Source organism: Microtus pennsylvanicus, chromosome X, assembly GCF_037038515.1.
Source record: "Microtus pennsylvanicus isolate mMicPen1 chromosome X, mMicPen1.hap1, whole genome shotgun sequence".
Taxonomy (NCBI): Eukaryota; Metazoa; Chordata; class Mammalia; order Rodentia; family Cricetidae; genus Microtus; species Microtus pennsylvanicus.
Genome location: NC_134601.1, coordinates 121771223 through 121779944, shown reverse-complemented (window position 1 = coordinate 121779944; position 8722 = coordinate 121771223). Strand labels below are relative to the sequence as shown.

Genomic DNA, 8722 nt, shown 5'->3' with positions numbered 1-8722 from the left:
CTTGCTTCTGTAGTTTCTGATCATTTACTCAGATTTTCCATTTCCAGAATTTCCTCAATTTATGTTTTCTTTATTCCCTCTATTTCAGTTTTTGTATCTTGAATTGTTTGCTTCACCTGATTGATTGCTTTTCTAGGTTTTCTCGCGTTTCTTTAAGAGATTTATTGATTTCTTTCTATTTTTTGTTTTCTTTTTCCTCCATTTCTTTAAGGAATTTTTCATTTCTTCTTTAAGAGTCTCTATCATCTTCATAATGTTATATTTAAAGTCATTTTCTTCTGCTTCTTCTGGGTTAGGATGTTCAGGTTTTTGTTGCATGACCACTGGGTTCTGGTTTGCCAAGTTGGTTTTCAGGTTGAATATATTCTTGCATTGGTGACTACCAATATCTCCCTCTATTTGGTGTATGTCTTTGCCTTTTGATTCAATTCTTGCAGTTGGTGTCTCTGTCTCAGGGATCCTCCCTTGGATCAATTATTACAGTTGGTGTCTGTGTCTTAGGGATCTGCTCTTGCTCTGCTCAGTGCACTTGCTGTCTGTATCTCAGGGAGCTGCTGAGGTCTCTGGGGATGGTTGATTTTGGGGGTGGAGTGGAGCTTGTGTATTACAGGGTTTGATCAATGAGGTCAGTTGGAGCAGCCTAGCTGTAGGAGGCTTGCTTGCTGCCTGGCTAGTGAAGCTGAGGCAGGTGTGGGAGGGGCCTAGGGTTTTGCCCATGTAGACTAGGGCTTAGAGACTGGTCTGTCAAACTGGGGAGCTGGTCACTCACCTTTTGGTATGCTCTACGCAGTCACAGTATGTGCCAGTACATGCAATTTAAAGCAACTTATAGCATAGGACAAATTTCTGTATTTATTTATTTACATATTTGAGACATGGTCTCATGTACTCCAGGTTGACCTTAAGTTTTCTGTGTAGCAGAGGATTAATCTGAATGCACGTTCTCCTTTCCTCTCCCTTCCAAGTGTTAGAATTGCAGGTAAGTACTACCATGCCTGGTTTATATAGTTTTGGAGATTGAACCCAAGATTTCATGTGAGCTAGACAAGCCCTTTACCAACTACTACACCCCAGAACTCCTGCAGTCTATGATGTTTATGAGCTCAAGGCTCTACATGTTAATTTTGCACCAGGGTCCCTGAGATGAAGAAGTTGGAGCCAAGCAGGTGAAGCACATCTTTAATCTCTGCACTCAGGAGGCAGAGGCAGGAGGATCTCTGTGAGTTTGAGGTCAGCCTAGTCTCAAAAAGTCAAAAATAAAACAAAAACCAAAACGAAGTTGGGCTTCTTGGAGAGTTTGTCTTGTGTACAAAGAGCATATGAAATTTGAGGAGACAACGGGGTGTTGGTGCTTCTTGAGTTCCTGAGCCTTCTTGTATATGACTATTTTGACTTGAATCTAGCAGCGTAGTCTGCTCCCTTGATTTGCAGATCCATGCTTTCCCTGGTTCCCTGTCAATGGCCTAGAATTTCTATGTGGAATTATTATTTTTTGCCTGCTCAACTTTGATTTCTGTTTTTAAAACAAATCAGTTGGAAAACTTGCTTACCTGTGGGCTAGACAAACTGCTTTGCTAATTTATATCAGAAAATTTCCTAGTGATGGCTGTTGCCTCAGCAGCTATGCATATCCTATTTATTAAACAATTTTAAAGGAAAAGAAAAACTGCTCTGTTTTGCTCCCAAGGTTGGTTAATTGGCTCATGCTGTTATCAGGGCTGAACTGTGAATTATAACTCCCCTCCTGATGGGATGATATTAATTTTTCTGCAGCCATAGAAACATTTAGCCTAACAGTATGATTTTAAAACCAGAGAGCACTGCTTGGCCAAATTACCATAATAGAACACACAAGCCTGTTTGGTTGTAAAGTCATATTATTTATGATGGTCCAGAAAGCACTTGATAAGCCGGGCGGTGGTGGTGCACGCCTTTAATCCCAGCACTTGGGAGGCAGAGGCAGGCAGATCTCTGTGAGTTTGAGACCAGCCTGGGCTACAAGAGCTAGTTCCAGGACAGGCTCCAAAACCACAGAGAAACCCTGTCTCGAAAAACCAAAAAAAAAAAAAAACCCAAAAATCCAAAACAGAAAGCATTTGATAAAATTGTTCTGTGGTGGAGGGGGTGTTCAGTCTCAAGCAAAGATTTCTCCCTTTGCTTCATTTCACCAGTAGAAATTGTGAAAGCAAGATTTTGAGTGAGCTATTCTGCTTTCATTTTTGTCCTATAAAGACCTGGTAATACGTCTATTGGTTGTCCAGTAATGTTGGGCAAAGTCATACTTGAAATTAATTCATGGTTTCAATGACAAGAATTCAGAGTGGAGTGGGATAGACAGGAGAAAGGACAGCAAAGGGCAGTGAGGCAAGGGGGAAAGTTTCTTGGATGTTGGAGTGGGATGAAAATATTTCTAACATGGGAAGGACATGAGTTTTGGGAGTCCATGAAGTGGACTTAATTGGATCGTCTTTACTAATATGTTACTATCCTAACCCACATACCCTGTGAATGTGATATTTGGAAATAGAGTTTTTACAGACACAGACAAGTTCAGATGAAGCCATAATAGATTAACATGAATCCTACCCCAAAGACCAATATCCTTATGAGATGAAAGAAATTTAGACAAGACACAAGAGAGAGCCATGTAATGATGTAGACAGAGACTGGATTGATGCACAGACAAGTAAAGTAATGGTAAAAATTGCTGGCAACCATTGAAAGCTAGAAATTATGATAGATATTCTCCCTGGTGTGGGAGAATGGTCTGTATTCTGTCAATTATATTTTAAATAAACGCTGATTGGCCAGTAGCCAGGCAGGAAGTATATGCGGGACAACCAGACAGGAAGTAGAGGCGGGCCAATGAGAACAGGAGAATTCTGGGGAGAATAAATCCCATTCCTCTGCAGTCCTGGCCCAGCCACAGAAAAAAGCAAGATGTGACAGCCTCGCTGAAAAAGGCACTGAGCCACGTGGCTAACATAGACAAGAATAATGGGCTAATATAAGTTAGAAGAGTTAATAAGAAGCCTGAACCAATGGGCCAATCAGTTTTATAACTAATGTGAACCTCTGTGTGATTTCTTTGGGACTTAATGATTGTGGCAACTGGGCAGGACAGAAACTCAGACAACATTCTTCCAGAGACTTTTAAGGGCATGTGTGTACTCACCTACACTAAATAAATAAAAACAATTAAAATGTAAAAAAACATATGATCCATTTACATATATACATATATATGATGTACTTTGATCCACTTACACACAGTGTATTATCATATATACATACACACATACACACACACACACACACACATATATATATATATCCAACCCATTCTATCTTTTATACTGTATTCAAGAAAGAATATCTAATTGTATATGCAGCTTTGAAAGATTTCTGTTGAACTTATGGTGTCATAAACACTTTTAATATCATGGAATATTCTTTGAAATGCCATTTATACACCCTGAAAGTATCATTTGTATTTAATGTTTCTCATCCATCTGGATGGATATTGCATAATTTGTTTGACTACTTCTATGGCGGTAGACATTTAGGTTAAGTAGATGTAATTTTTCTTTAAAAATATTGTTGCTATTTTAAATTTAATTTTACTAATTTTATGTGTCTGAGTGTTTTGCTGCATGTATGTTTGCCTGTGCACCACAAGTGTGTAGTGTCTTAAGAGACCAGAAGAGTGCATCGGATCCCTTGGAACTGGAATTACAGAGAGTTGTGCGTCATTATGTAGGAGCTGGGAATCAAAGCTGGATCCTCTGAAAGAGCTGCCAGAGTTCTTAATCACTGAGCCTTCTCTCCTGGCCCACTTTAGTCTTTCTTAAAATCGGTTTCAGCCGGTTCCCAATTTTTCCTTCTTACGTTAGATTCCAAAATGTGGTTTGATATTAGAAATAACATTACTCTCTTTCAAACTAACAGAAAAGACTTTTCAATAAGCAGTATTTTGAATATTTGCCACAATTAGTTTAAGACTTGATAAGAAGTCCCCTGGGTATTCTGGGAAAAATTACATACTGCAGTTGCATATGACTGTGTGCAGGTCAACACTTAGACCAGGATGGTTTGACAGGCTAGAACCTTGGTCATGATGAATGGGATCTATATCATGCCTAAAATTCTATACATTTTTTTGGCCCTGTAATGAAATGATATGACTTCAAGATAGGTGAGGGAATCCTGGCAGAGAGAAGGCACTCCCTGGCACATATCTAGACTAGCCCATCTGCTGAAATTATCATGTCTATGCATGGAGGAACAAACGGAAGCGGAGTACAAGATCTGTATAAAACAGCAACTTCTAACTTGTAATAAGGTTCACTCACAGTATTTCATGGTATAAAATAGCTAAGATTATATCAGATAGCAAGGGCAGGGGGCAGCATTTTGTTGAAGGGCAGATGATTAATGATAAAATACATAGGATTCACTATTGATCTTGATACACATGGCTTTAGATATAAAATTTTGCAGCAGGCATTTGGATTCAGATGTATTGTAATCCCTATCATGGGTAAACCTTGCAAACGGAGATCTGAATATAATTTGCACAGTGTTGTTTTCTTTCCCATATTTTATGGATAACTTATCACAAGGGCACGTAATCATTCATTTAGGACAACTTGAAAATGTAAATGTACCAAAATGCCTGTGATAGCTGAAAAGATCCTTTAGGATAAGTTTGACAGCATTACTGAAAATAATACCAGTGATTTCCATTTATCTCCATTTATTTGGTACTCTACAGAATAACTTTACAGTCTTTTGGTATAATGGACTGATGAGTGATTTCTTTGTTTCTCTAGCGTCTCTGGGAAGATCATCTAAGCACCTGTTCTTACATGCCCACATAGTGGAAATCTGAGAGAAAACTAGAGCATCCCGCTGGTCATTGATGTTCCTATAAACCGTATGTCTCATGTTTATAATATATCTCTAAGGAGAGTTTTCATTGATATTTAGAGGTAAAATTTCCAAACACATCTCTCATCTATTTTTTTTCCCACCAACTTCTTTGGAGTTGAAAACTCAGGTTTTACTGTGATATTTTTATCTGCTGCATTTATTTGTACCTGCAAAAGTGTCTGTGTGTATGCATGTATGTGAGTGTGTGTGTGTGTGTGAAAGAGAGAGTGTGTATGTGTGTGTGTGTGTGTAGTCTGTGCTCTTGTGGGAGACTGCATTATCCTTTCACTATGTGGGGCCCAGGGATTGAATTCAGGGCCATCAGACTTGGTAGAAAGCACCCTTACCCATGGAGCCATGTCACTGGCTGAAAGATTCCTTTCTCTGTTACAAATACTCAGCTAGGTCTATGAGTTCCCGATCTGCATTGCTTGGTTCTTTCCTGTCACCTTTTGAGATTACTGAGTAGGCTTTGACTTTGTTCTCCCAAGATGAATCTGTCCCATGAACATCAATTAACTACAGAACGGTTCCTTCTCTTTTTCTAATCAATCTTGACTGACCCAGTCAAGCTCTCTTCTATTTTTAGGTATTGTTGGTCATGAAACAGGATTTCTAACTGTTCACTTTCATTTAATTATGTCGGGTTTTTTTTTTTAAAGAAGATGAGCAGGTCATAGGTCTACATGTTTTATTACTCCTCAGACAACACTGAAATATCATCTGTATATCACCTATTGCCCTACCTTCCCTCGGTTTGACAGACAAAATAAAACACCAGCAATGGAGAAGCATCTGTTTTAAATGCATATAACAGATGGCGTGATTTGAACTCACAACAGAAAAGAACTGAAACCCAAACTTACTCTGAGAGGTAGCAGTTGTTTAACTGACGTTCTGCACACTCCAAGGGGACAAATTGCTTCCCAAACGATATGCCTTAAATTGAAATGCTCTAACATCCTATCACCTCTGCTTCTGTTATTCTTTTCCATAGTGAACTTTGAGTTTTTGTTCTTCAGTCTTCAGCTATAGTCTTCCTCCGTTTGAACCTGACTAATAATTGGCAATGGGATTGACACTGTGTAAAGCAACTTAAAGAGATATAGGTCCTACCTCTATGCTTTGCATTCGAAACTTAGCACTCCACAGTGCTATCCCAGTTGAAGGAATATAAGTGCACATGAAACAATGTCATAAACATGTTTTACCAGCTGTTCCTCCTGCTTCTGCTTTCTGTTTTTTGAAATTTCAGTGAAATATAACTACATACTCTAAAATTCTCCATTCTTATGTGTACAATTTAATGAGTTTTCACTATATATATATATATATATATATATATATATATATATATATATATATGCTCTTGTAGCTGGCACTCCAATGTATTAGATTTCTGTAATTTCAGAAAGTTTGTTTCATCTTTATCCAGTCATTTTTTTTCACCAGACACTTTACTGCCCTGGTTTTCATCACTGTAGATGAATTTTGTCTGCTGTAGCACATTATATACATGGATCCCCCTGTGCCCGATATTTTCCCACTCAATACAATGATACACTTCCCTAGCTCACTCCTGTCTATTGCTTGGTAGAATTTCATTACACATGTATACCACAATTTGTTTTCCATTTTTATATTGATGGACACCTAGTATATTTGTAGTTTTTAGCTACTTTTATAAAGCTGCAACAAAAATTTTCTACTCGAATGTATTTCACGACATCTGCTTGAATTTCTCATATTTTCAGTTCCAGGGAAGGAAAGAAATGGATCACAATTAGTTTTATGTTCAATTTTATTAAGAAAACTCCACATGATTTATCATTTTAGATTCCCATCAAAAAATGAAAGATCCCATTTCTCTGAATTCTTGCCATTGATATAGTTACCTTTAAAAGTATTACTTTGTATTAAAATTTAGCCATTTTACTGAGTACATGATAGTTTTCATTTTTATTTCTATGATATGTGACCATCTTTTCATACATTTATTGATTATTAGTATATGTTCCATTTGTTGTGTTTGTTCAAGGTTTTTTACTCATTTTTTGTGGAGTTGTCTTTTTAAAAATTTGATTCGTAGGAGTTATTTACACATTCTGGATACAACTTAGCTATTTCTGTTTTCATTCCAAGTCTGAGCATGAAAGCTCATTTTCTTTTCTTGTCAAAACACCAATTGAAGCAAACAACACAATATGTTGCTACTTCACCCAAAAGCAGTGTTTTCACTCTGCCCCTTCTTGATGGCTCAGTGGGTCACTTGCAGAATGCTCATTTTGTTCCTTTTTTATTTATTTTTATTGAGCTCTACATTTTTCTCTGCTTCCCTCCCTATCTCTCCTCTCTCTTTCAACCCTTTCCCAAGTTCCCCATGCTCCCAATTTACTCAAGAGATCTTGTTTATTTCTACTTCCCATGTAGATTAGATCTATGTATGTCTCTCTTAGGGTCCTCATTGTTGTCTCGGTTCTCTGGGATTGTGATTTGTAGGCTGATTTTCTTTGCTTTATGTTTAAAAACTACTTATGAGTGAGTACATGTGATAATTGTCTTTCTGTGTCTGGGTTACCTCACTCAAAATAATGTTTTCTAGCTCCATCCATTTGACTACAAATTCCAAGATGTTATTTTTTTCTTCTATGTAGTACTCCATTATGTAAATGTACCACATTTTCCTTATTCATTCTTTGGTCAGGGGGGTTTAGATTGCTTTCAGGTTCTGGCTATGACAAACAATGATGCTATGAACACATGTCCTTGTAGCACGATTGAACATCCTTTGGATATATACCCAAAAGTGGTATTACTGGGTCTTGAGGAAGGTTGTTTCCTAATATTCTGAGAAATTTCCATACAGATATCCACAGGGGCTCTACCATCTTGCACTCCACCAATAATGCAGGAGTGTTCCCTTTACCCCACAACCTCTCCAACATAAGTTATCATCAGTGTTTATGACCTTGGCCATTCTTACAGCTGTAAGATGGAATCTCAGAGTTGTTTCAATTTGCATTTCTCTGAAGACTAAGGATGTTGAGCATTTTCTTTAGTGTCTTTCAGCCATTTTAGATTCCTCTGTTGAGAGTTCTCTGTTTAGGTCTATATTCCATTTTTTATTGGATTATTTGTTCTTTTAATGACCAATTTTTTGAGTTCTTTGTACATTTTGGAGATAAGACCTCTGTCTAATGTGGGGTTGGTGAAGATTTTTTTCCCCAACTGTCATTTTGTCTTGTTGACCATGTCCTTTATCATGAAGAAATGTTGTATTTATAGAAAGTTTTTTCAGCATCTAATGAGCTGATCATGTCGTTTTTATTTTTGAGTTTGTTTATATGGTGGTTTACATTGACAGATTTGCATATATTGAACCATCCCTGAATCTCTGGAATAAAGCTTACTTGATCATGATGGATGATGGTTCTGATGTGTTCTTGGATTTGATTTGCCAGTATTTTATTTAGTATTTTTTTTTCGGATTTTCGAGACAGGGTTTCTCCGTAGCTTTTGGTTCCTGTCCTGGAACTAGCTCTTGTAGACCAGGTGGCCTCGAACTCACAGAGATCTGCCTGCCTCTGCCTCCCAAGTGCTGGGATTAAAGGCGTGCACCACCACCGCCCGGCCCAGTCTTTATTTAGTATTTTTGTATCAATGTTCATAAGTGAGATTGATATCTTTCTTAGTAATGTTCTTATGTAGTCTGTTTATCAGAGTAATTGTACCCTCATAAAAAGAGTTTAGCAATGTTCCTTCTTTTTCTATTGTGTGGAACAATTTGAGG

At 37.6% G+C, this 8722-nt stretch overlaps 1 non-coding gene across 1 annotated transcript; it reads right to left on the bottom strand.

The window, feature by feature from the left end:
* Positions 1–7100: 7100 nt before the first annotated feature.
* Positions 7101–7229, bottom strand: LOC142841891 (small nucleolar RNA SNORA21). Its single transcript, XR_012909133.1, has one exon. It is a non-coding gene; the product is annotated as a small nucleolar RNA SNORA21 (small nucleolar RNA).
* Between the last annotated feature and the right edge of the window lie 1493 nt (positions 7230–8722).